This window comes from Lissotriton helveticus, chromosome 1_2, assembly GCF_964261635.1.
Source record: "Lissotriton helveticus chromosome 1_2, aLisHel1.1, whole genome shotgun sequence".
NCBI classification, from domain to species: Eukaryota; Metazoa; Chordata; class Amphibia; order Caudata; family Salamandridae; genus Lissotriton; species Lissotriton helveticus.
Window position 1 is genome coordinate 10488230 of NC_136058.1, and position 25598 is coordinate 10513827.

The 25598-nt window shown below is 42.3% G+C and overlaps 1 long non-coding RNA gene across 2 annotated transcripts in view; it reads left to right on the forward strand.

Annotated features, from left to right (window-relative positions):
- Positions 1-888: 888 nt before the first annotated feature.
- Positions 889-25598, forward strand: part of LOC144797721 (uncharacterized) — a 45125-nt gene continuing 20415 nt past the window's right edge. For both annotated transcript variants that reach the window (XR_013603454.1, XR_013603453.1), the window contains exons 1-2: positions 889-989; positions 1092-1198. This is a non-coding gene — a long non-coding RNA (uncharacterized LOC144797721). The remainder of the gene's footprint in view (positions 990-1091; positions 1199-25598) is intronic.

The following is a 25598-nucleotide window of genomic DNA, read 5'->3' on the forward strand; positions in this document are numbered from 1 at the left end:
ATGTCTTAGTTAGGGCATCTACCTCAGACCCTTTAGGTTGTGTCCAAAAGAGCATTACAGGAGCTAATCCAAATCTGGGTAGTCACAGGTGTGGCGGCTGCCACGCGTGCGACCAAGTGATCTGTACCCCCGAGCTTAAATGGGGCAAAAGAAGTATCAAGTTTAAGGAGATGTTTAACTGTAAGTCTAGCAATTTGATATATTTACTTACCTGCCCTTGCCCGAAAGGGTATGTCGGAGAAACAGGTAGGGAATTCCGTCAACGATTTTCCGAACATAAATCATGCATCAGAAACTCTCGGATGGGAGCTCCTTTGGTGGCACATTGGAACGAAATGGGACACAAAATCGAAGACCTTAAGTGGTTGATCCTTGAACGGATACACAGTCCCAAAGATGGCAACATCGATACCCTTAGAGGTAAAAGGGAAGTTTTTTGGATCTTCACTATGGAGACGGCTGTCTCCGGGTTAAATGAGTTTATTCCCTGGGAAAACGCTATACAGTAGCATTCCTAGATTATTTCCTTTCATCTCATTTCCACTTTTGGCACAGTCCATCTGATAATTATTCTTTAGGGTTTTTTATTATTTTCTGTACATCCCCTTTCTGCTCCCTCGTTTTTTTGTTTTATCCTGGTGTATTTTTGTGTATTTTTTTATATCATGTCTGCAAATATATTCTTTTTTTCCTTCTTTTTCCTACACCCTATTCATTATTACGAGTATTTTCTTTATGTTTAATAAGAGACTCTGAGTTCCGTCAGTCCACTTTCTATCGCTATGCACTTCTGGGGAACTCGTCAGTCCTCTTTTGCGCTCTTTGTTTATTTCTTGAAGACGTTTATTACCGTTCGAGCGAGGCTTTCAGGTGAAGAGGATTAACCTAGCGCGGATGGGCTTTAAAAACAGGCGCCACCCCTAGTCATTCCCCACACCCCGATGAAGAAGGCAGTAGACTGTTTGTATATCCGGCACGACAGCTCTGAAGTAAGTTCTTATCTGGAAGGAAATTCGGTCCTTCTTACGAGTGCCGTTGCTAGTTTGCAAGCTGTCACCTCTCCAACTAATCTCCCGCTCTGCATTTTTCAGAGTACCTGTCAGAGCAGAAGACTGTCGTGTTTATTCTTTTAAATCAGCCCATCCGTAGCTGTTCTTCACGCTCAAGCATCACACGGGACTCAGTACAGCTTCCTCGAGTAAGTTTGTGAAGCAGCACACCTACCCTGACTATCGGTCTGTTTTTTATGTGCTGTTCTATTTTCAATATAACTACAGGAATACCTATTCTTGTTTCGGAAATTTTGTAAGCACGGACTGTTCTACTCCGTGTGACCTCCTGTGGGGTTCCTATACTACCGACCGGCTGTTCTTGGAAATATACACATTTTCAGCCCATCCGTAGCTGTTCTTCATGCTCAAGCACCATACGGGACTCATTATAGTTTTCTCGAGGAAGTTTTTTAAGCAGCACGTCTACCCCGACTATCGTTCTGTTTTTCATGTGCTGTTTTATTTTTTATTTTCTATATAACTACAGGAATACCTATTCTTGTTTCAGAAATTTTGTAAGCACGGACTGTCTTACCCCGTGTGACCTCCTGTGGGGTTCCTATACTACCGACCGGCTGTTTTTGGAATTATACACATTTTCTCTGAAACCTTGCAGTTATTTTCTGCGTACTTATGCTCTGTTTCTATTCGTCTTTAGTTAACGTATTCTATCTAGCTTTACTTTTTGATACACTGATCGCAGCCTCAATGAGTCTCTGTATACTGTATATTGTAATTTCTTTATCCTCTGACAGAATTTATAATATGTCTTTAAGGGTTTAATGCCAATCGATTTTTCCTCCCCCTTACAGTAATTCGTATTCTGGTACATCCACATGCTTTTAGAGGCCTCCCATTCCAGCCCGTCCTTTTGAAATTGTACGTGTGTTGTTTCAAGAGGTGAGCTATCTACTTCTGTGTGGGAACATTTTTTGTTAAGAGTTTACACTATGGAAAGGAATTCGAGATACGGTCTCGGTCTGTTCCTTTATTTTTTCCCGTTCTGCTGACACTTTTAATTGTAGAGCTAGTGCTTACCGGGCCATCATGAGTGGATTGACAGTTGAGAGACTGTGTGTCCACTATTCATATTTTGTTCCCCTTTATTGGTATCCTGCTCGATAGGACCATTAGTTCTACACTAATTCTCAATATGAAAGTTCTTTGTCCCTATTGCCTTCTAGACATTGTTGTGCGAGTGTAAAAAATCTTTTTAATATGTATATATATATGTGTGTTATATTACACGAATGACCAGCTTCCCTCCCCCCCTTTTTTCCCCCTCATCATTTTAAATTATATCTCTTGCCCTTTTGCCCACAGAAACGCCAAGCTTTGCAACCTGTTGCCCAGCAAAATTGAAATGAATATATAATCATTCCCTACCTGCGCCCTGATGAAGGAATACTTACTGTTGGCACTTTTTCCGAAACACGCGTCGGCGCTTTCTTTTGTTTGTTGGTCTTAAATGTGTTCACAGTTTTCGTCTTTGATGTATATGATGATGGCTGAATGTGTGTATGCCTGAGAGTCTGAGTGAGTGTTGTATATAATGTTTTATTGCTTCTTGTGCTGGGCTAACACTGTTATTGTAAATGTATTCTTAGATTATGAGAAAAAAATCTATTTGAACAAATGAACGCTTTTTTATGAATGTTTCTCGCATTAAGAAATATATGAAAATAAAATAAAATGATTTGATAATTCACAACGTTTCTGTGGGCAATTTTCTAAATGTCTTTGAACTTCCTAGTCCATTAAAGTTATGGGAACCTCCCTCTCATGTTCTTATTGCGATCCAACTCCCAAAGACCCCATTCACCGATCCGGTTGCTGACCTCCTCACAGGAAACCCTGACCAAATCTGCTGCTCCAACCAAGATTAAAGGCCTCCAATGAGAAACCCTGGGATTCCAGACGACCGCATCACACACCCGGCTGCCTCAGTGCTGCTGGCAGTGTAATTATTGTGCTGGCATTGGGCCCTTCAGTGTTAACCTCAACACCAGGAGCTTTTTCTTCCCTCCACCCGGTGGCCTGCTTGTCGTCAATCCCCAAACCAACAACCTTGCGTAGCCTGTTGGCTAACGTGTGGTCCCTGCACTCTACACCCTGCCACTGGTGTTGCGCACCGAGTGTCCATCCGACCGAGTCCTACTCATGGACTGGAACCTAATTTTTGTTCTTTCAGGATTATGAGGTTCTCGTGAGTAACCTTGCAAAACTGTGATTGTACTTATTTCCCTCCTCTTAGGAAATGTACCAGTGTGGTATCTAGGGATACCTCACCGGATAAGAAAAGACACTGTAAAGTAATTTCACCAGTTTTTTGCAAAGTTTACAAACCTGTAACAAAAACAAAGTTAATGTCAAATGCATTTTTGTGATACCTTGCCTTTGAGAGTACGATTCTGCCTATTTGGTTCTAGCTATAAAATAACACCAAATAATATTTATGAACAAACAAATTGGTCTGAGTTCAGACTTTGAATGTGTAAAATCTTTTCTTGCCTGAGCATGTACAATAAATGCTTAGCACTACCCTCTGATAAAGCCTTACTGCTCGCCCACACTACCACAAATAGCGAGTGAGGTGTTATATACCTTTTACCTCTGCCTACCTTTGGGATCCACTGGACTCTGTGCACACCATACCTTGCTTTGGTATAGTTTATCAAGAGCCAGCTTCAGACAACAGCTGATTTTGGTGTATGGTGAAATTTGCTAGGAACAATGGATACTATATCAACAATGTTACATTTTCATTCTAATACATTTGATATTCAGGTGGAGCTATTAAGTACCCTAGCTGTGTATGTTGCTGGGGAAAATTCCAAATTAGACAACTTAACTAACCTTGTGATAAGAGCTCAATTAGATGTCAATAACCAACTAATAAAGTGTACATGCTTCGTGGATAACATGTCTGAACTTCCAACTATTGTTGGGTCCCTTGTGGATAAAGTAAAGAAGCTGGCTTCCCAATCAAAGGCCAAGCCAATGGTTGCAATGCCTTTAGGCAGCAGTGTAGGCAATGCTACTGGTAGTCCGCAGTCTCAAAAACTTCAATCAAATGTTTTTGCATGTGTTCAAAGTGACCAACAACTAGGCCACTCATTCTGTTGCTGTTGAAGATTAATATAGGAAAGCCAAATAAGTTCGAATGAGCCCTGGGGTCAGGAAACGAAGATAGTTCTGGCTTTAGAGAAGATCTGGACAGTGAAGGAAGACTAGTCCCAAGTAATACTGACCCCTATGAGGCTTCTAGTGGTCAGTCACCTGTTACAAAAAGTGCCAGAATGAGACTAAGGAAACCCTGGAAAAACTTTAAGAAGGTTCCAGAAATATTGACATAATCAATTAAGCTGCCCATTTAAAGTTTTCCCATTTTTAAACCAAGTGGTCAGATTACAGAACCTACAGAACAGCAGGATGCAATTTCAACCAGAGTGGGGGAGACTAATCCTGTCCAGAATCAAACATCGGAGGTGAGTTCTCAACCCATTCCTAAGTTATTAGGCCCCCAATTAAATGACTGCTTAGAAATACCAAGGAGGATTGAAGGTCATCAATCACAAATTCTTGCAAATAGTAGAATGGTTTCTGTCCCATATGTCAGTCTTAATCAGACCATTTCAGGGCCCATGTTGGATACTGGAATTAATTCTGCAGGTAAGGGTAAATTTTCCCCTAAGTGTAAACGGAACAATTTGTCAGTAAGCAGTCCACTCTTGGGCACAGAACCCACTAAAGTGTCCTCAGTTGGGCATATACGGAGAAAACATTCCCTTAATGATTTGAAAATAATATTTCGTCCTCAATATGAATGCAAAGGTATTCATGACATTCTGAACAGGGGAACACTTTTGAAAGTAATTTCTTCACTTCCTCAATTATCCTTTATTACATCAGTTGATCTTGTATCTGCCCAATTTAAGTGCGCTCTACCAAATTCTGTATGGAAGTCTACCATCACAACTTGGTCTACCAATGAAATAGTTCATAAAATTCAAGAGTGACGCTCCTACTTCTCAGAATGGGGCATAACGGGTAAGAAACCTACCCCTATAAAATATCCCTCTGTGTTAAAAGTGGCAATTCCAGAATCTGCGACTGTCACATTTAACATAAGAAAAGGTGACATTGAAAAATCGACTGAGTAACTCAGTTAATCTTACCGGTTTTTCTATTACAAATACACTATCAGGAGTTTGTACCTGTTAATTAATGGTCAAAAATAAAAAGTCATTAGAATAGTAGGCCTGGCTGCCAGCAACCCTTTCAAACATATCACCAGATGGTGGGAATTGAAGTTTGCACATTAATAATGCTAACAATAAGCAACTGAGTATCTGTTCTTGGAACATTCATGGCCTTGCCCTATTGTTGCCCAACCCTGAGTCAATCACCTTTTTACAATCTATTGAAATTTTGATGCTGCAGGAGACATGGGAAGAACAAGATACTCCATTGATTGGTTATAAGGAATATAACCTTCCAGCTACGTGCTCAATTAAACAAGGTTGTGCGAAGGACGGGCTCTCATTCTATATGGAAATAGAGCTGAACGTCATATCGCAAGCAATTGACTTGCAGTTGTCTTGGTTACAAGGGGTTATCTTACAGTTTACTCTTCATTTGATAATAATATTGAATCATTATTTGAGTACAACAACAAAACACCATTCAGTTGTTTACTTTGAGGGACATTGTAAAATCTTTAGCGGTACTTTACCCGATAGCCAGCCTAATCATTTCTGGTGACTTCAATATACGTTTGGTCTCTTTTAAGTCTTTAGACCGGTCAGGCAACCGACATGCTAAACTGTGTCCTGATAATCTGCAGCAGCTTGACCTAATCATGCTTAATGAATTGTCCTTGTATAATCAAGAGAAGTTCCAACTTTAAAACATTCTAATTATGGTTCAGTTTTTCACTATACCTTCATATCAGCTGACTTGGACTTTAAAATCCATGATTATAAGGTACTGCCACGAGTGGAAAGTGACCACATTTCCCAGTTATTAAAACTAGACTTGCCAATAAGTCGTAACTATAAAGGCAATGTCCTTCAACATTCGGCTACCTCAACTTACAGTTTAAAAAGTTTGGTTTGGCAACCTGACAATCAGTGCGAAATAATGGATTGAAATACTTTATTGTATGATTAATTAAAATCCTTTACAAAAACAGAAGAAAATGAGAATTAGAAAGGTTTAAAAATAAGATGCATAAAATCAGAATAAAACAATGAGAATTTAAAAAGAAATGGTGCTATAAAGTAACTGTACATAGGTGACTTTGTACCAAAAATGGTCCGTTTAGAATCCGCTCATGTAGTTATGCAACATGCGGGGGATACGCAAGTTGTGGAGGGCATACTGTTCCTAGTACACTTTTTGGTATGGACATAAATGATATTAAAAAGTGCTATGCCAAGTAATTGCGAGCTCCAGTAGTCCTTTGCACATGATTTATTCAACTGTCACTTCTCTGGCCGATTGTAGAGCATTCCAGTAGCCGCGTAAAACTTCCCAATTAGTGCCAGCTCCATCGGGACTATGGTGGTGTAAATGTGCCTTAAGGCCTCCTTGCATGATCTTACGCTGTGTTATATGAACATAGTTCTTAGATACATACGCCTTGGGGACAGCAAAGCTGGGCAACAGCAAATGACATGTTCTGCAGATTCTAAGTGATGCTGGCACAGACAACAGCCGGACCCACTTGACAACCAGTTTTTCCAGAGGGCTCTATAGTCTTGTATTGGCAAAGGTAACAGCCTCACCCTCATGACATTTTGTAGGGCTTGCCATCCAAGACCTGCTTTTAAGTAGGGCTGGCATGCAGTAGTTTCATGTGACTTGATGAGGCCTTCTGCACCCAGGAGTGATCTGATCCGTTCAAGGTCTTGTTGCCTTGAGATGTTCTTGCCACACATTTGTAACTTGATCTTTAGACTGCACTTTGTTAATAATGTGTCTGTTGAAAATTCAGTAGATAGACCCAGTGTTTTTTTGCTCATCAGCGACTATTGTTATCTGTAAAGACCACTTGTAGCGCAGCCCTAAGTGTGCCCGGGCATGCATTGAACACATTATGTTGGAATTTGACTGTCTGTTTTGTATTCAATGTCCATAGCTGTGATGTTGAACTCAAGTCGAATCAATGAATGCCTGGTCGTGTGAGGGAGATTAAAGACTTTTTTATATGCCCTTGTGTATAGGCCCTCCAGTTGTTTGGTCAGCAAACCAGGGAATGCGAGGTGGCCATAGCTGAGTGTAGACATTAACTTGGCTTGCATTACTCATCGGATCCCCTCCATTGCGTGACTTACAAGCTTGTGGTGTAATTTACACAAGCCGTATGTTAGCTTAGCTGCTTTCCCCTCTAGTGCTTTAACCTTCAGTGCTGGTCTGCAGGTATCTATAAATTGTACTCCCAGGTAGGTGTACTTATTGGTCGTAGTTATCCTAAGAGGACCCAGCTGCCATGCCAATGTTAGTTTTTTAACTTGTGGCCAAAGATCAGCATTTTTGTCTTAGATGCATTGGCTATGAGCTTGTTTTCCATGTTGTGATTATGTAGCATCTCTAATGCCCTTTTCATGCCAATTCTTGTGTGATCCAATAAGACGAGATTGTCCGTGTACTGCATAATTGGCAGTCTGAGGTGGCCCAATTTTGGAGAAAAGATGTTAATTTTTAACAGTGCTTCTCCCAGGTCTGCGGTGTATAAGTTAAACAGGGTGGGGGCGATCACGCAGCCCTGTTTTAACCCCCTGTTCATGAAGATCTTGGCAGTAGCACATGTGCTAGTAAGCTTAACTCGCACCCATGTGCCAGTGTAGAGTGATAAAATGGCCGCAAGGAGTTTCCTTGGTATACCCCACTTGGCCAATTTTGCCCACAGAATGTTTCGGTCGATCCCATCAAAGGCGGCACTGTAGTTCACGAAACATGCATATAATCCTGGGGAGGTGGCCCCAGTTGCCTTCGTTGCCAGATATGAAAGTGCGATGGCGTTATCCATGGTCGACTAATTTGTCCGAAAGCCAGTTTGGTATTGCTGGATTACATGGTTTTCCGTGATCCATAGTTCTAGCTCTTTCAAGAGCGTTTTGGTGAATGCCTTGCCTTCCACGTCGAGTAGAGCAATCAGTCTATAATTCCCCGGGTCAGAGACATCCCCCTTTTTATGAATGGGTTGTAGTATGGAGCCTTTCCATGAATCCGGAACTGCAGAGATGTTGTAGCAATGGTCGAATAAGGCCTGAATTTGGTGTGCTCAGTATTCACGATCTTCCCTAAAAATATACCCAGGCAGCCCGTTGGGCCCTGGTGCCCCATCCTTCCTGATGCCTTACAGGATAGTTTTTATTTCCCTTTTTTTTTGGTAAGGCTCCGCCACTTTGCTCTCTTCATATTGGCAGTATTCTACCCTGACAATGCTTGCCATGGAAGTTTTTTGGTCAACATATAGGCTGGTCGCATGACCTGCCCATTTGTTAGCAGGTACAGCATTCAGGGTATGATGGCCGCCATTTAGACCATTAACATGTCTCCAGAATTCCTTGCTTTTGTTGGCTGCTAGAAATGCGTAGATATTTCTCCAATTTTCCTCTATACAAGTTTGTTTCAATTGCCAGGCAATTTTTTTGTGCTATTTTCTTTCTGCCTTCAGGAGTCTTTCCGATCGAATGCACTTTTCCCTCCTGTGCTTAGCTTCTACCAAGCGGCATCTCTTTTTACTCTCAATGAAGATTTTGTTGTCAGTGAAGTTAAATTGCCCCGGTGGGGTATATTTATTCATAGACCGTTTACCTGAAGCCAAGACATTAGATAATGAAGTCATAATTTTGACCCAGCTGCTCTGTTGACCTTATGCATATGTTCTGCTTCCAATTTGTATACTTCGCCTGGCTTATGGGGCCCCATTTAATCAATTTTATTGAAGTTGTTACATTGTGTAGAGTGAGCATATTGCCTGCAGTTAGATGTTCCTTGTGCATCATGCTGCTAATGTTGACAAATACAGAGATTGGTTGGTGATCACTTCCGGGAGTGTACAGAACCTTATACTCTTCACATCTCCTCAACAAATTCTTGCTCAGGAGGATGTGATCAAGCGTGGAGATGTTTTTAAATGTAGGTCGTGGAATCGTTGTCAGCTGCCCTGCGTTATTCGCAGACCCCATATTGAATTCTCTAATACAGGCTTCCATTAGATTACGACTGCGATCTTCATTTTTTGTTCAGGGCCACAGAAGTCTCTTATCTTAAAGTCCCGAGTGATGATGCGTTCATGTCCAGGGTTCTCGTGGAGATATTTTCTAAAAAGCCTAATGATCCTTCTGATGTTTGTATTCGTATCCTTCTTTTTTGGATCGACATAAAGGTTAATTACTCCAAGTTTAAATGGAGTACCCTCTACTCCGAACCCATTTATAGTTATAATCTGGACTTCTGGAGCGTGCATGAGCCATTCCTCGATTTGTAGTTTCAAATTTAATTTTGCAAATATCAAGATCCTGCCACTTTGTCTTCCGAATATGGTTTTTTTCCTAGCCATTGTGTGGAAAGCCTGATAGCCTATGATGTTGCCAGCTATTTCCGGTAGTAAAAATAAGAGAGGGACCACTTAATACTATCAAGGGAAATGAGGTACTACTACCAAGGCAAGAAACAATTCCCTTGACCAAAATTATTTCAAACACAATAGTCAAAACAAACACATAAAATATAGCATCTTATATTCAATGAATGATCATTATCTTTTATTAAAAAATCAGTTGTATTTTCATTCCATTGTACAAAACAATACAACAAAAATCAATTAAAATCACATAATGTTATACACTTATAATATCATAAAACTATAATTCCTCCTTTCTACAAATACACCTAATGCATCAAAAGGCAGGATTCTTTTGTATATAAGACCATTACCAATTTATGACCAGCATAAAAAGAGAGACAAAACAAATGTTAGACATAACCCTTATTTAATACCAGTACACATCCAAAAGAATTCTAGGACAAAACAGTTGATATTTTGATCCAATCGATATTTAACTGGATTGTGTCAGTCCTTGAAATATGTTCGCAACAGCGTCGACGCGTTTCGATGGTTTCCAAATTATAGTACCATCTTTATCAAGACATCAATTTTTCTGTCTCTTATTCTTGTTTTCCACAATGTTTTATCGTATACCCTACAAAAAACAAACATGTATAATCAATAGTCACATCACTATATGATCACTTATCAAAATTCCTGCCAACATACCTGTTTCTTACTTTTTTCCTTAAAAAACATGTTTCTCCCTAATACGTTCAAAATGCAATTGCACATTGTTAATCTGGGAGACCAGTCTAGTCATTTCTTACATTTTTCAATTGATTGATCCTCACGAAACAAGTGACGCTCAGAAACCTGTAAATGAGGATGAGCCAAACTGAAAATACTCATGTCCCTACAAAACAGTGTCATAGATCGGTTCAGTTTCCACCTAGCTCTGTCCATAGCTGTGTGGATCCGAGCTCCATTCCAGAGTAGACGTGGCACAAATTCCGTCCAGATCACCATGGTGCTCGCCCAGGCATCCTTGAAGACTTCCAGGTCCATCTTCAGCATTTTTATCAATGTCAGACCAGATAGAGAAACCAGATCATTTTCACCCAAGTGAATTACTAGTAAGTCCGGCGGACCCCACCTCCCTCACAGAGTGTAGACAAAAAGGAAACAAACCCCACCAATGCATTCCCCCTTTACCATGCCAAGACACTTCATGAGTCTAACTGCAAACGACCAAGAGACCTCCCACAAATTTGGCGTTCTGCAGAAACTGCGGCCCATTTCCAAAGGAATACCCTCCGTTTAACTGTGACCATCCTGTGCAAAGGACCTAGGAGAAAGAACACATATTAACAAAAAGAAGGTGCACTACTTTCTAACATATTTCTCGCAGCATCTCGACCTCCATCTCCCATTTCTGCGTATCTGAGACCAATCCCACCTCAACCTGGCAGCCTCAGTCGCCGCCCCAATCCTAAAAGAATGAGTGCCAAAGTGTAAAGAATTCAACCCCAACCTCAAAAGTACCTTCCTTAAAACGGCCAATAACTGGGCAACAAAAATTGGGCTGCCATCCACATGGCAAAAAATAACTCCCGGCCTAAAAACAGAGGAATACAGAAAAACCTCCCATTCCTGAACCGGGCAACAAGAAACCAAACCACTCCTCCCCAGGAAAACCCACTTACCCCTCCCCAACTTATCCGTCTTAGAGACACGTAGCCAAAGGCGCAATCTATCCCCTCCACAAAAACCTCCGTACTGGCCATGCCTGACCTGTTACGCAAACACAAGAGTTCGGAAGCCCGAAACACCCCCAAAAACCATACAAAACACAACCGAAATTGAACGCACTCAAAATCATCATAACAGCAAGAAGGCAACTGGGACAACATTTGTTGAAGTAAAGCAAAAGTGACAGGCTGCCGCAGCCGCTTAGAACCAACCTGTAGCCTACCCAAACCTTTCAAAACATTGTTAACCAAAACACCCCCCGCCGGAACAATCCCCCACCTGAGCTGCCCATAAAAAGAAATTCCAGCCAGTTTACCAGAGATAGTGGTGTGCGAAAGACCTCTGTCCACCAAGTGTAAAACAAAACTCAACAAAAACTGCTCCTCATACAACCCCCCCTTTGGAAAAAGGAAATCATCACCAAATTTCAAAAATTCCTGCCATGCTTGCAAGTAACTCCGCCGAGTAGAAGTAGCCACTGAATTCTCGACCAACTGGGTGACCCTCAATCCCCCAATGCCAATACGTACTGTGGGATCTGTGCCTGCTCGAGATCTACCCCAGGAGCCAGTCTGCGGAATTCCTTCCACTGAAATCGAGATAAAGCGTCTGCTATACAATTAATGGCCCCCGGAATATGACTCTCTTTAAAAACAATATTAAGCTGTAGACACCTCAACCTGAAAGCACGCCAGAACACTAGCGCCCCTCCCAGAATATGCCAAATCCATTGGCACCAGACGCATCCGTGATTTGTACCTGCCAAAGCGTGTCCTCATCTGCAAAAAACAAGGACACGCCATTAAAAAATTTCAGAAAAGGCAAACATATGGACAGATCCACCCTGACAGCTGTTGTAATGCACACACGATGATGTGGAAAAAACGCCCGGACAAGGACATACCCAACCTTCTACAAAATGTCCTACCAGCTCGAACCATTCTACATGCGATATTCAGGTATCCCAACAATTTCGGAAACTTTTCTGAGTTCCAGTTTATGCTCCTCCACAACTAAAAACAAAAAGGCAGAAAGTTCCTGAACTTTGTTACTGGGCAGATGAAAAGGAAATTGTCCAAATAGTGACAGACTAGCCTATGTCCACTGATTAAAGTGAAACGCAACTGTAAAAAGGTACTGAAAGTTTCGAATAATGCACAGGACACTGAACACCCCATCGGCAAGACCTTGTCAACCTAGAACTTCCCATAAAATTGCATTCCCAGTAAGCCAAAATCAGAAGGGTGAATAGGCAAAAGACGGAAAACCGATTGGATGTCACTCTTCGCCAACTGTGCCCCCTGTCCTGCAGATCTCACCAGCCCCAAGGCATCATCCACCAAAGCGTAAGACACACCAGAATCTTCTGGAGCAATAAAATCATTGGTGAAGGAACCCTCAGGCCGTGACAAGCTATGTAGAAGACGGAACTCTCCAGCTGCCTTTATAGGCACCACACCCAGAAGGGAAACAACCAAAGCAGACAACGGACAGCATATGAAAGGACCAGCAACCCCGCCCGCAGCAAGTTCGGCTTCCAATATTCTCCGTACAACCTGGGGACTCCATCGCGGCCTTCAAGTTATCCGACCACCTACCCCGCCGAGGCCCACGATACCCAATCTTGAATCCCACCTTGAAGCCAATCCTAGATTTAGTCTTACCTGACAAGTGAGAACCCAATGGCATACCAATTCCTGTATAAGGCAATTTGTTGTTTATATATGTTCTTATCCTCTTCCACCTGATCCTTGGATTTAGCAGCGTCCCCTGCCTGCCCATTCGTAACTGCGGCAGCATCCCCTCCAGATTTATCACTCTCAGTAGCCTGGCGCACAGGCAGCGTTTTAGCAGCAACTTGCTCCCCAATCACCTCATCCCCAATACCAATGATCGAGTACGCTTAGTGGGGATACTCTCCCCCTGTTGCAAAACAGACCACCAACCTGCCTTACCTTCTGTCAACTGTGACAATCTCTGTTGAAACACAGCGGAGTCCCTTGTCGCAACTTGCTCGCCGAGGATACTCGTGCTTTTGCTCGGTCCACACTTGACTCCTACAAAACACTAAGAAAAACTGGATTGCCCCAAACAACCCAACTGATTTTGTGGATTAACAGTACCAACATCCCATCACGTACTTCACCCTCTTCCAAATCATCATCATCAATATCCAAATGAAGAACTTCTTCATGCCCAACTTAATCACCACTGCCACCGGGCGTTTCCCCATCACCAACTCCCCCCTCATAAGTTGTCATTGAATACCATCACTGCTCACTGCGCCAAATGTGATGTGGAAACCTCCCCTGAAGGAACTTCCTCAACAGTTTTTTTTTTTTTTAGTAGCCTGCCGCACTGGCAACTGTGACGCTCCTTGAGGAAACATAGTAGGGTCCCCTGCCGGGACTCGATAGCCGAGGCGACTCGCCCTTTTGCTTTGTTCCGCACGTGACTCCTGCAAAAACTAAGAAAACTAGATTGCCCCACAACACCCTGTACCATTTCCAACATCCCGATCCACAGGTATGTCAAAGCCAAGTTCCATATGTACCCCACTGCCACACGGCATTTCGCCATCGCCAACTCCACCATCGTAAAAATGCAATTGAATATAATTGCTGCGCACTGCGCCACATGTAGCAGAAGAGAAATCCGCTCCAGGTCCCCCTCCTGGGCACCCCCCAGAATGAACCGCCGCGTGGTCAGCCCGCAACTTCCTCTTGCCAGGCGAGGACCGGCTCGCTGTATTTATGTCCTTGGCCCTGTAGCCGCGCAAGCCAGACTGCACCTTACCAGAAGACCCTAAATCCCCACTGTGCCATTGGAACCAACCGCCGAATCCGCACCTGACCCAAGACAAACCTATTGTCCACTCCCTCGTGCATGGCCTGCCTTCTGACCAGCAACCACCGAACACGCCGCGGGAGGACCAAAGGGGGGGGTAACAGCCGTGTCCCCATACAAAGCCCCCCACCCACCCCACACGGGGGTACCGGAGTGTAACTCGGGGAGGGCGGGAAAGGCACTTGGAAACGTGTTGGGGGCGGGGCAATGTGCCAGCTGCGAGAGGCACTGCAGAAAACATGGGCTCGATTACAGCCACCCCACCGCCCAAAGATAGAGGCGCACACAGGCAGCGAACCACCCCCATGTCCCACCAACCCGCCGACCTGGGGAACAACCTGCCCAGTGACCACACCCAGCAACTGATAAGGGGGAGGGACAATACATAAGACTGGCCATTAATTTGCATGAGTTGAGCCATGTCCGGCCCAGCCCCACTACACAACATGGAGACGGGGGCACTCCGGTCCACCGCCTCCTCCCAGGCCTACAAAATGGACCTCAAAGGTCACCTCCTCCAATAACACCTCCAAAAGAATTCACAACCTCTCTCTATCATCTGAAGGAAGACTTCCCATTACTGAAAATTCCATGCACTGAGACTATGGAAGGGCCTACCAGTGTGTTCTTGTGGTTGGAGTGTTTGCCATATATTGCAGTATTATCCTTGTACCAATGTTTGGTACTCTTTTGAAACATGCACACACCACTCTACTCTTGTAACACACTGGGTGCTACCTCTCACATTTTGTTTGCCATTGATACTTGCACAAATGTCACCATTGCCAATGTAACGTTTGTTCTTGTGCCTAGGTGTCTAGCATATATTGCAGAATTATACCTCTAAGCGTACTGGATTACTTATGGAACCTGCACACTTGCCACTGTTTCCTCCTGTGCACTGTTACAACCTCATGTATTTCGTTTTTCAATTTCCTTTGGTATGTCTCACCAAACATTTTCCACATCCAGCCACTGCAAATTTACCTTCAGTTTTTACTGACATTACTTCTGAATGTATAACATTGAAGTATTTAATAAAGACACATCCTTTCCAGATACTGACTTCTTCTTGGATAGTACATATCCAGCATGTCACTCTTCAGAATATCTGTCCTGTGTGGCTCGAATACTGCAAGATACTGAATTTAGAGAAAAACGACAGTACTCTGTTATGAGTATTAGCAAGCAGTGGCGGTTTCTGCTGTCGGGTGTTGGGGCTTCGCCCCTTTACTTTCATTGCCAAGGGCAGAGTAAATAAAAGCAATTTGTTGGCACATAAATGTTTTTTTTAAAGTAAAATGTGCACACATTTCGTGCTTTCTGGCTTTGGGGCTGATGCACCCTGTCACTCACTGTGCTTGCTTCCGTTCGTGACAGAAGTAAGCATTCCTTAAATGCTGCCCCTGGGCGTGCCTAAAGTGTAGAGTATTTGCCAGGCTGAAGCTCTCATGGTCCTGAGCCCTGTGAGGTCATCAGCTCGGCAAAGACAAAGCCTTGTCAACTAGTCTCCACCCCCTGATGCCTAGGGAATAAAATCAGCCCCAGGCGTGTTTCACGGAAGCCCTGTATCTCTGGGGCTTCCCGTCAATCAGGGAAGGGAGAGCACGGTCACCACACCCTTTCCCATCAGGTGGCCCCCACCTTGCGATGTACTAGGATAGGATGGAGTTAAGGCTACAGGCAGCTGGGAAGCCAAGAAATCGAGTCTGCGCAGTTTGTCTTCATGAATTTTGAAGACAAACTTTGCAGACTCGAGGTGTCTGCTTCCCGCGCTGCAGATATTTTTGGATGCCTTTTCCACCACATGCAGACTTGTGGATATCAGACACTGCAGATGTCCAGCGCAGTGAAGGAACTTGCCTTGCTTCACTTGAAAATTCACCCAAATCAGTCTCACGATGCTTCAGACCAGCTGCCAAATGAAAAAGAAAAACTTTGCAGCTGGGGAAATGACAAAGTGACTTGCTCGGGCCAGGCCTATTTCAAGAAAGTAAAGTAAGCAATTCAATCAATCATCACTGCTGTATTATAATCTAAATAAAAGGTATAAATGTATTGTTTTTGCATGTTGGAATGGACACATTGTTTTCATACTTTCTTAAAGTTTCTTTTTAGGATCAGGAGGGAGAAATTTGTATTTTATAAATGTAATTTGTAAATACAAGGGGGAACGTATTTACAATTCTTTAGAGTTTAATATGGGGTATTTTAAGTAGATGATTGTCCTTGTAAACAAAATGATCCCATGAGGTGTGCTTATGACATGTTATGACTGACATATTTTCTTTATGGAAGACAATGTGAATGTCAGAGTGGCCGATTTTTCAGTGGTGAGCTATGATCGAGTCCTGGTGTCAGCTCAATATCCTGTGGTTCTAGGCAAATAACTTACTCTCCCTGTCCTTATAGAACATGAATATGTCCTTGTCTCGTGCAACTGGTGCACATGTAAAGTGCACCAGTATTTTAATTGGAGTTTGGCCTTTATAAAACCTGCAAAAAAAATAGTGTGAGAATGTCAGATCTGACATTAAAAACGCATTTACTGTTAATTTTGACCTCATCCAGATATTCCTTTACAACTGATTTGGGGGTCATACAACTAGATCTGGACTCACCAAAACACTAAATGAATTAGCTTTGCAGAGTTCCCTTTTCATTTTGTTTTCGCCACGAAGTACCTTTGATTAATAGTAACATTAATTTACATATCTCTGTTGAAGCTTTTACCTATGCCGCCTAAATAGCCCCTTTGGTATCGCTTTGTTCGCCCAAAGTTGCCAGGGTATGCCCAGACGTGGGTCCCTGGCTCACTTTGCCACTGGATTCAAGCTAGCCTGGCTGATGACGGCTGATTAGCCAGAAACCGGTCCCAGGATGCTTGTTTCCAGTCCAGCGAAGACATGGCTTGGCAGTTGGGGCTGGACTGTTCCCATGAGGCACAGGGTCGGACTGATTTGCATATGGCTATGTCTGAACTGTGGAGGTGGAGTGAGCTAAAGAATGATGATGGATTAAACCCAGATCAGTTGACTGGGGGTGAGTGTTTGATTTGCTCAAGCGCCCCATCTATCATCCCCTTTGGTATTGCTTTGTTCGCCCTAAGTTGGCAGGGTATGCCCAGAAGTGGGTCACATGCTCACTTTGCCACTGGATTCTAGCTAGCCTGGCTGATGATGGCTGATTAGCCAGATACCGGTCCCAGGATGCTTGTTTCTGGTCCAAGGAAGACATGGCTTGGCAGTTCGGGCTGGACTGTTCCCATGAGACACAGGGTCGGACTGATTTGCATGTGGTCATGTCTGAATTTTATTCCAACTAAGATTTTTCTGCTTCAGCTCACCACAACATTGTTGTGCTCAATTCCTTGCTAATTTCCTTTAAATATTGCCGCAACACAAAAATATGCCAAAATAATGTCTTCAATTAGACTGGGAACCATTGAAGTTAAAAACAGATATTGTTTTTTGCTCTTTTTATTTGAAAAAAATTGTTTTAAAACAAGACATGCGCAGGTAATCGCGAACGGCCTCGCAAATAAATCCAGTGCTACCCATGTTATGTTAACTCATACCTTTGCAACCCCAGCCTCACCATTGTCAAACTTCACCAGCAGCCACTGTTAGCAAGCCCTAAACTCACCCATAGAACTCCTCTAGATTTAGAAACCAAACTAGCTGAGCTTAACTGATCCACACATTCATAGGAGCCTATCTTTCTTTAAGAAAGCATTTTCAAACTAAAACTGTACAATTTCTTCAGAAGACTTTTCTGCTGAAATCTTCTCCCACATGTCTTTCATCTCAGGTTTTTTCTGACTTTGCTATATAAGATGTAACGTACAGAGCAACAGCAATTTAGTTGTCTGCAACAAACTGCACATCTATGTTTGCATTCCACAACTTCAGAATCACATGGTTATAGTCATTAATGTACTTGAAGGCCTCTGTTCTTCTTAGGTTGTATGTATTTTTTGGTGATTTCCTTGTAAGTGTATGTCTGCCGGCAGACAAAAAGCTGTTGATAATTCCTTGTGAGATGACAGGTCGTGGGAGTCTGAAATGACATCTTGGTTAAAATTTCCCTTTTGCTCTGTATTTTTGCTGCCAATACTTTCAGCATCTATGATTTAGGAATCATAAACTTGTTCTCTTAATATGATGTCACTACTCTCCTTTGGGATGGAGCAAGTTACATACTGCACAATAAAAGACTACCCTGACTCACCACTGGCTGCTTCAAAATTTGGGAAATCTTTTACCCACAACATGTGAATATGGGGAGCACCTTTGGCTTGGTACTCTATATGCCAAAGAAATCAATCACTTCACCAAGAGGATTTTGTTTTGTTCAAGATGAAAACCATCATTGCTTGAAATTTGTGATTAAAATATCTGCAAACATTTGCAGGGTCTATTGAGCACAGTTCTCCTGGCGTTTTCATATGAATGTCTTTTATATTTGAATTTGGCTCCTGCAAGAACTCTAGCAGGTCATCCCATGCATTTTCAGCACAACTCAGTGTCAGGAACCAAGTAGGTGCTCCAAGGTTCCTCAATGTGCACTTGAGTTCACCATAACGCTGATACCAGTATTCACTAGTCCCACGCTGACATGCCATTAGGTTTATTAAATTGTATTCCAAGTGCTCATCTTTTCCTTGAACTTTTTCCAAAAGTTCTCTAGCTGATATATTATGAATCGTAACTCCTGTTTTTAGAATATGACTCACAACATGTGAGAGGCCAGACAAGTCACTCTCAAATAAGAGGTGAAATATATATGGAATTCAGTGACACAATGTAGGATATTCCGAATAAAGTCTACTACATCTATACTTAGCTGCAGGTACTTGCACAGGCCGCTCGTCATACCTGTCACCTACTCCAGTAGGAAAAAAATGTGGGAAGCACCAAGCTTCTAAACTTTTTTCCTACACACTTAATGGAGCTCCTTTTGCTTCCTTCATTTGACACATCTCAATGGCATCACCAATACCCTCTTTAGAATGCAAAGTGTGGCTGCTATAATGTTCATGAATTTCTTAAGGCCAGGTCTGATCCATGTTCTCAATCTGACCTGTTGATGGAAATGTCTGATCCTCCTTATGTGTGATATCTTGCAGGCTTTCCACATTTCTACAGTAATCAATGTGTTGTACCAGATATAAAGTTTAGTTTTTAACTTTGATAACAGATACTAATACTTGCCATATCTTCTTGTTCTTGGTAGGCGGTAGGTAGGTAGGCTCAATACATATTATAGCCGGAAATGGATGCATTGTTTGGATAAGATTGGACTCATAAACATTTAAACCCTTAAGCGCTTCTGGAATGGGAACCAGTTCTAACTTGTTATGCACAGCTCTAGCAGGCATTTTATGATCCTCTAATTTATTGTAGCAGTACTTACATATAACTTTGTGTGGACAAGTCAAATCTTTCTTCTACAGATAAGTACAGTGCAAACATTTGCCAGCTATCATTACTCTCTTTCACTTTTTAAATATAAGTCAACAGTCCACATTTGAGTCATGTAGTGAGTGCGTCAACAGCATATACAAACATACTCTGATTTTTCAGCACATATTTTCTTAAATTTTGTAATTTCTTTTTCAAAACTATCAACTGTAGTACCTGTGTCCTGTTCTACAACTCCTCTTGTTATCAACCCTTCAATTTCCCTACAGTCCTGTTCTGGACCAAAGAAACAAAACTGCACATCATCACAAACCTTTTCAACCTCTGCCATACTACCATGCAAAAGTGCCCTATTAATTTCTCCTATGCATAAAGCAGGAGTTTTGACATAATACTGCCTCCTTACTAAAGTTTGCTTTGTTGAGTGGTGTACAACTAACATCCTAAAATGAGGAAAGGTGCTTTGTCACTGTTTCTTTGATAAACAAGATAGTGAACATCCCCACAAATGTATATGCTTTCTCAGTTTGCAAGGACCCACACCTAGTAAAGTACTCATTTTGTGTTTTAAACTTCACCTTGGACATATACGTAGAAAATTCCTTAATATATCAATGGATTGCTGTCTAATACTGCAAACACTACGACAATTTCATTTGTATACAGGGGCCTGACTACGTCTCCCTTGTACCTCTTCTGCAATAACTTCTTCTACATTTCAGGGTACCATCACCCCTTTTGCTATAGGACTGCCATTATTTATTTTACAACATTGTCTGCTTTCATCAAAAGCACAAACTAATCTGTTATCCTGGAGATAGCTTTCTTCATTACAAAAAGGCTCCGTACTAGAAATGTGCATTCATTCTCCACTAAAAACTGTACAAAAGTTACATCTATTCACTAATCCTTTCCTCTGGTTTTGTCTCTTCGTGTACAACAGTCATTTGTCAAGAGGCTTCATTCAATTTAGTATCAAAATGAAAAGCTTCCTCTTCAAAGCAATTGCCTTATCCACTACTCTCGCAACTCGTTCTTTCTGTTTCAGTGCTCTTTCCTTCTTCTATACTTCATCATAGTTATCTCTAGATTTATAACCACTCTACTATGAAATATTCTAGCTCTTATTACCTTAAACTGCTTCTGTCTCCTGGAGAAGGTGTTTCCATGTGTTTTACAATCTTGTCTGTTCTTGCAATATACACTTTGTCCACTCATATTGTTTCTCGTAGTCATAATTTCATTTGCTTTATTTTGTAATCTTTACAAATGTGTGCATATATTACTAGGGATGGGCGGAATTTGCGAAGTTGTCTTTCGCAAAATTCCACCAAACGGCAAGAAATCTCCGCGAGCACGTGACATTTTGCGTGCTCGCAGAGATTTTGCTGCGCCCGTCGAGTATCGCCTGTAAAGTGGCGCTATTGTGTTTGCGTGGGCTAAAGCGAGATGCCCCCTTTCACACCCCAACAGTTTAGTGTCCAGACTGTGCTGCACTGGGACAGGTTAGCGTGTGCTCCTCTCAGCAGTCCCAGCACAGGAGCAGGAAGTATAACCACAGGTTATACCTCTCTGTATGTGAATCCCCCAGTGCCACAGAACTTGCAAATTACCCTGATTCCTAGCAGCAGGGAGACAACCTTTCAGGAGGACCAGAGTTTTCAGTGCAGGAAACAATTGCTTGGCCATCACAGAACCAATATGCCATGCATTGTAGGAGGCGATAAATGCAGTCCACGCCGAGCTGTCAGTCAGAAATCAGAGGCCATGTTCCAGCTTGTACGCAGCACAGGAGTACGCTGACATCGTTGAGTAATCCAGGTCTCAGTGCAAGATCCCAGCAGCATGGGCTGAAGGAGCAGAGGTGTTTAGTAACCAGCTACACTAGCGCAGCAGCCATCAGCCAAACCCAGGAGCCAGCGCACCGTGTGTAGCCAGGACCCAGGGGTATGTTGGCGCCCAGAAACCTGCACCCCACCAAGTGCCAGAGCAGGCCACACTAAGGCCTCCGTCCCAGGCCACCCACCCACTGTGAGAAACTACCCACACTCCCCTACAGGCCCCCCAGCAGAGAGAGCGCCTGCACACTGGATGCTGATCATGGCAGGGGAAAGTGCTCCCGGAGTGATCCCCGGCCCACCTGCATCATGACCAGCACCTACCTGATAGCGCTCCAGCCACACTATCACTGCTCCTGCCTTGCTCCAAGCTGGTTCATAGGGTTGGGCAGTGTATATGCCAGGGGAGTGACCTGATGCCAGCACAGAGGGCAGCTCTAACGCACAGCCTGATTAGCCACACCTCTAGGCTGCACTTAGGCCACCCCCAGGAGGCCTGATAGCAGCTCCTGCTGGGGCAATGGTGGCATAGGCAGCTTCAAAAAACCAGTAGTGTTCACCTCTGAGGATTCACGCCTGCACCTCAAACACACCTGCAGATAGAAATCCTTTGAACAGAATGATGGAGCCGGACAAGGTGAGCGGGAAATGGCACTCCCTGTTTAGGCAGCCATCTTTGTAGGCTACAGACCACACCCCCTTCTGAGGATTATTGATTCCATTTACATTATACAATACAATTTTCGGCTGGCCCATCTATACAAGAAAATGGGGGTGTGGGGACTCTCGCTCGCTAAGTTGTGATAACTCAGACTCATTGGAGGCTTTTTGGCTCATTTTTAAAAGGTTTAAAAATACCTCATGCTCCACGAATTCCGATCCGCCGCGATCGCGGAAGTTTTGACATTTTCGCGTTCCGCGTTCGTACCAGTATCTCTTTTTTCTCCCCGGTCTTTCTGCATTTTGCCTCTTTGTAACTAATTTCTGCAAACATACTATAGTTGCTTCTGTTGCTTTTTTGGCCAAGCTTTTGTAGGCATTGTAACTGTGTGTAGTTGTGTAGATATTGTTCTGTAAACAAAAAAAGTTACTTTAATTTTATACCCTTGCCAATCTACCAACTAGTTTACTAATGACTTACACATAATACTAAAACAGTGACATGTTATGTTGCAGTTTTACATCTACAGATATATTACTACATTCACTTACTTCAACTTAACAAACCCAGAGCAAAACTCTATTTATTAGTTACCTTTTACAATGTTGGCACCCTCTTGTCAACACAGCTACTGAAAATCTCACTTCTAACATCTACATGGTGAAATAACAGTTTATCCCTTCTGTAGTACATTTTAAAAGGAACATCAAGGCAAGGTGGCATATTTACAAGCACCATGCACTTTCCACAGCATTGAATGTTTTGACACATCAGCACCGTATTGCGATACTCCATATTTACAGAGCCACGCAAAGCCACTCTGTGTTGCTTTTCATGGCCTTATAAATCTGCCACTTTTCAGGTAGCACTTTGTGTGAAAGAAGCATGCCATAGGTGTTGCTGTGGGTGTTCCCATGCAACACCGATGGATTCTGCCACATATGCAAATTTGCAACAATTCATAAACCTGTCAGAGGGGAGGTGAAGGGACATGCAATGAGGAGAAATACTTTTCTTTCTCCTTTTTTATGTTTCTATGCATGTTGCATTCTGCAGCACACATACAAAGAGGAAAATACCTCTTATAATTGTTTTTTCTTCAGGAAGGTGCATATGGCAGCAAGTTGTGTACCAGCACAGGAGGCAGCAGAGGGATCAATAATATTGTTGTAAATATGACACATCCATGAGCTGCTTTGAAAGTAATGCAGCCTTGTGCGGCCAAATGGCTTGCAGCTCTGCACTGCATTACTTTCTTAAAAATGTAGCCCAAGTGTACAAGTAGATACAGTGTCTCGCCACTATAAATACAAAACACAACATGTGAGCTATTGGATGCCTCTCTGCCACTATGTTAGTGGTCTATTTACTATCTCAGTACTGTTCTACTCAAATGTATCAGATTAAAATTTTATGAAACGGTGCATATAACATTCAGCACGTTAACGTCTATCAAAGTATATACCATACTAATTCTTCCAACAACATGCAACGAGTACGTCATGGTTGCATGTTCTAAAAGACTACATATTCCTCAGTAAAACTTGTAAAAACATGTGTTTGAGGTTGAATATATGAATACTCCCTGGATGATTGAATTGGCGCATAGACAGTACCAGGATGATTTTTGAGGATACAAGCAGTGCCTAAATCTTTCCCTTAGTATATCAGAACTCCATGGGTCATTCCATATCTGCTAGTTACTGCCAGAATGTTTGCATGAGTATATCACTACAATCTGGGTGTTTGGATGAGTGCATGAGTAGTGACTGAATGATTAGATAAGTGCATGACTAATGGCTCAATAATTCAATACATGTATAGAGACTGGTTGGATGATTAAATAAGTGCAACGTTAGTGCCTAGATAATTGCAGGGTAAATCACCATGGGGTGACCCAGTATCCCTCTCCCCCTCTCTTTCATTCACTTGTACATAAGCACGTTTGAATGTCACTATTTTCACATGATGTGACATTATATTCACTTTTTAATCTGCGCCGATTCTTGTAAATTGTAAATAAATCATATGTGTACAGGGTTATTTATGAATGAAGAATGAAATTCATAGATTAAAAATTATTGGTTACCTGAACTCGTGTGATATTGGATTTGCGTTGTGAGCAAGTTCCTTGTTTAGGAGCACGGTCTTAAGTAATTAATGGACTATTATGAATTGAGATGAAATAATGCATATTTTGAAGTGATCAGGTCGTATACCCGACAGAACCATTGTCTATATTTAATAGATAATTGCAGGAGTGCATATATAGTATACAGGTGATTTATACAGTGTATGGCCAGTGCACTCATCATTTATTAAGTACATGCATAGCACCTAGCAGATTGGGTGAGTACATGAGTAGTGTTTCAGTGATTGCATGACTACTTGGCTGCTGCACATGTGTTTTTGGTTCAGTGAACTGGTAGTGTCTGGGTATTTAGATAATACATGGGTAGTGCCTGGATAATTCAATGAGTGCATCAGTAGTGCCTAACTGATTACATAGGTGCATGACTAGTGACTGAATGATTCCATGACTCCATTGTTAAATCTTGAGAGATTGTAGGAAAATGAGTGTACTCCTGGGGTGATTGCATTAGTGCAAGAGTATTCCCTCAGTAATCTAGGGCCAGATGTAGGTATTCTCAATTTACCTACTCTTAAATACTGAATTTTACCGATTCGGTATTTAAGAATAGGTAAATGGGATGTAGATAATTTTTCGGTAAAAATTACGAAAATTACGAAATTAAGAATCAGTATTTACCGACCGAATCGGTAAATACCGATTCAGTAATTCCCATGAATGGGAATTACAGAATCGGTAATAGGGAGAACCCTTTCAAGGGTGGCAGGGTGTTATATTGACACCCTGTTGCACCCCTGAATAGTGCATGGGTGCACATGTGGCACACATACATGCCCTAAGGGCATGTATGTCTGCCACATGGCACTGAATAAAAAGCAAAAAATAGCTTTTTAAAAGGAATTCGTTATTTACCACCAACTAATGGTTGGTGGTAAATAACGAATCCTTAAATGTAAGAAGCACTCACTTGAGTGCTCCCTACATTACAGATTCGGTAATTTACCGAATCGGTATTTTAAGAATTCGGTAATTTACCGATTTCTTAAATTACCAATTCGGTATATTGCCGAATCCTGAAATGTGGCCTCCTACATCTGAAAAGCCTAATACCAGTCGCTAACGGCCGAAATTCGGTAATTTCGGCCGTTATCGACCGGTGTTAGGCTTCCTACATCTGGCCCCAAATTAATACATAGCTACTGGATGAATAACAGGTTTACTACAATAGTACTCTCTACATAATGAGTAGAACCTGAGTATTTGCATGAGCTCATGGGTGTGCCTCAGTATTTCAATGACTGCATGGGTTGTAAGTGTGTACTTAGATGACTGCATTGCTTCAGCACAATTGTTACAATGACTCCATGGTTACA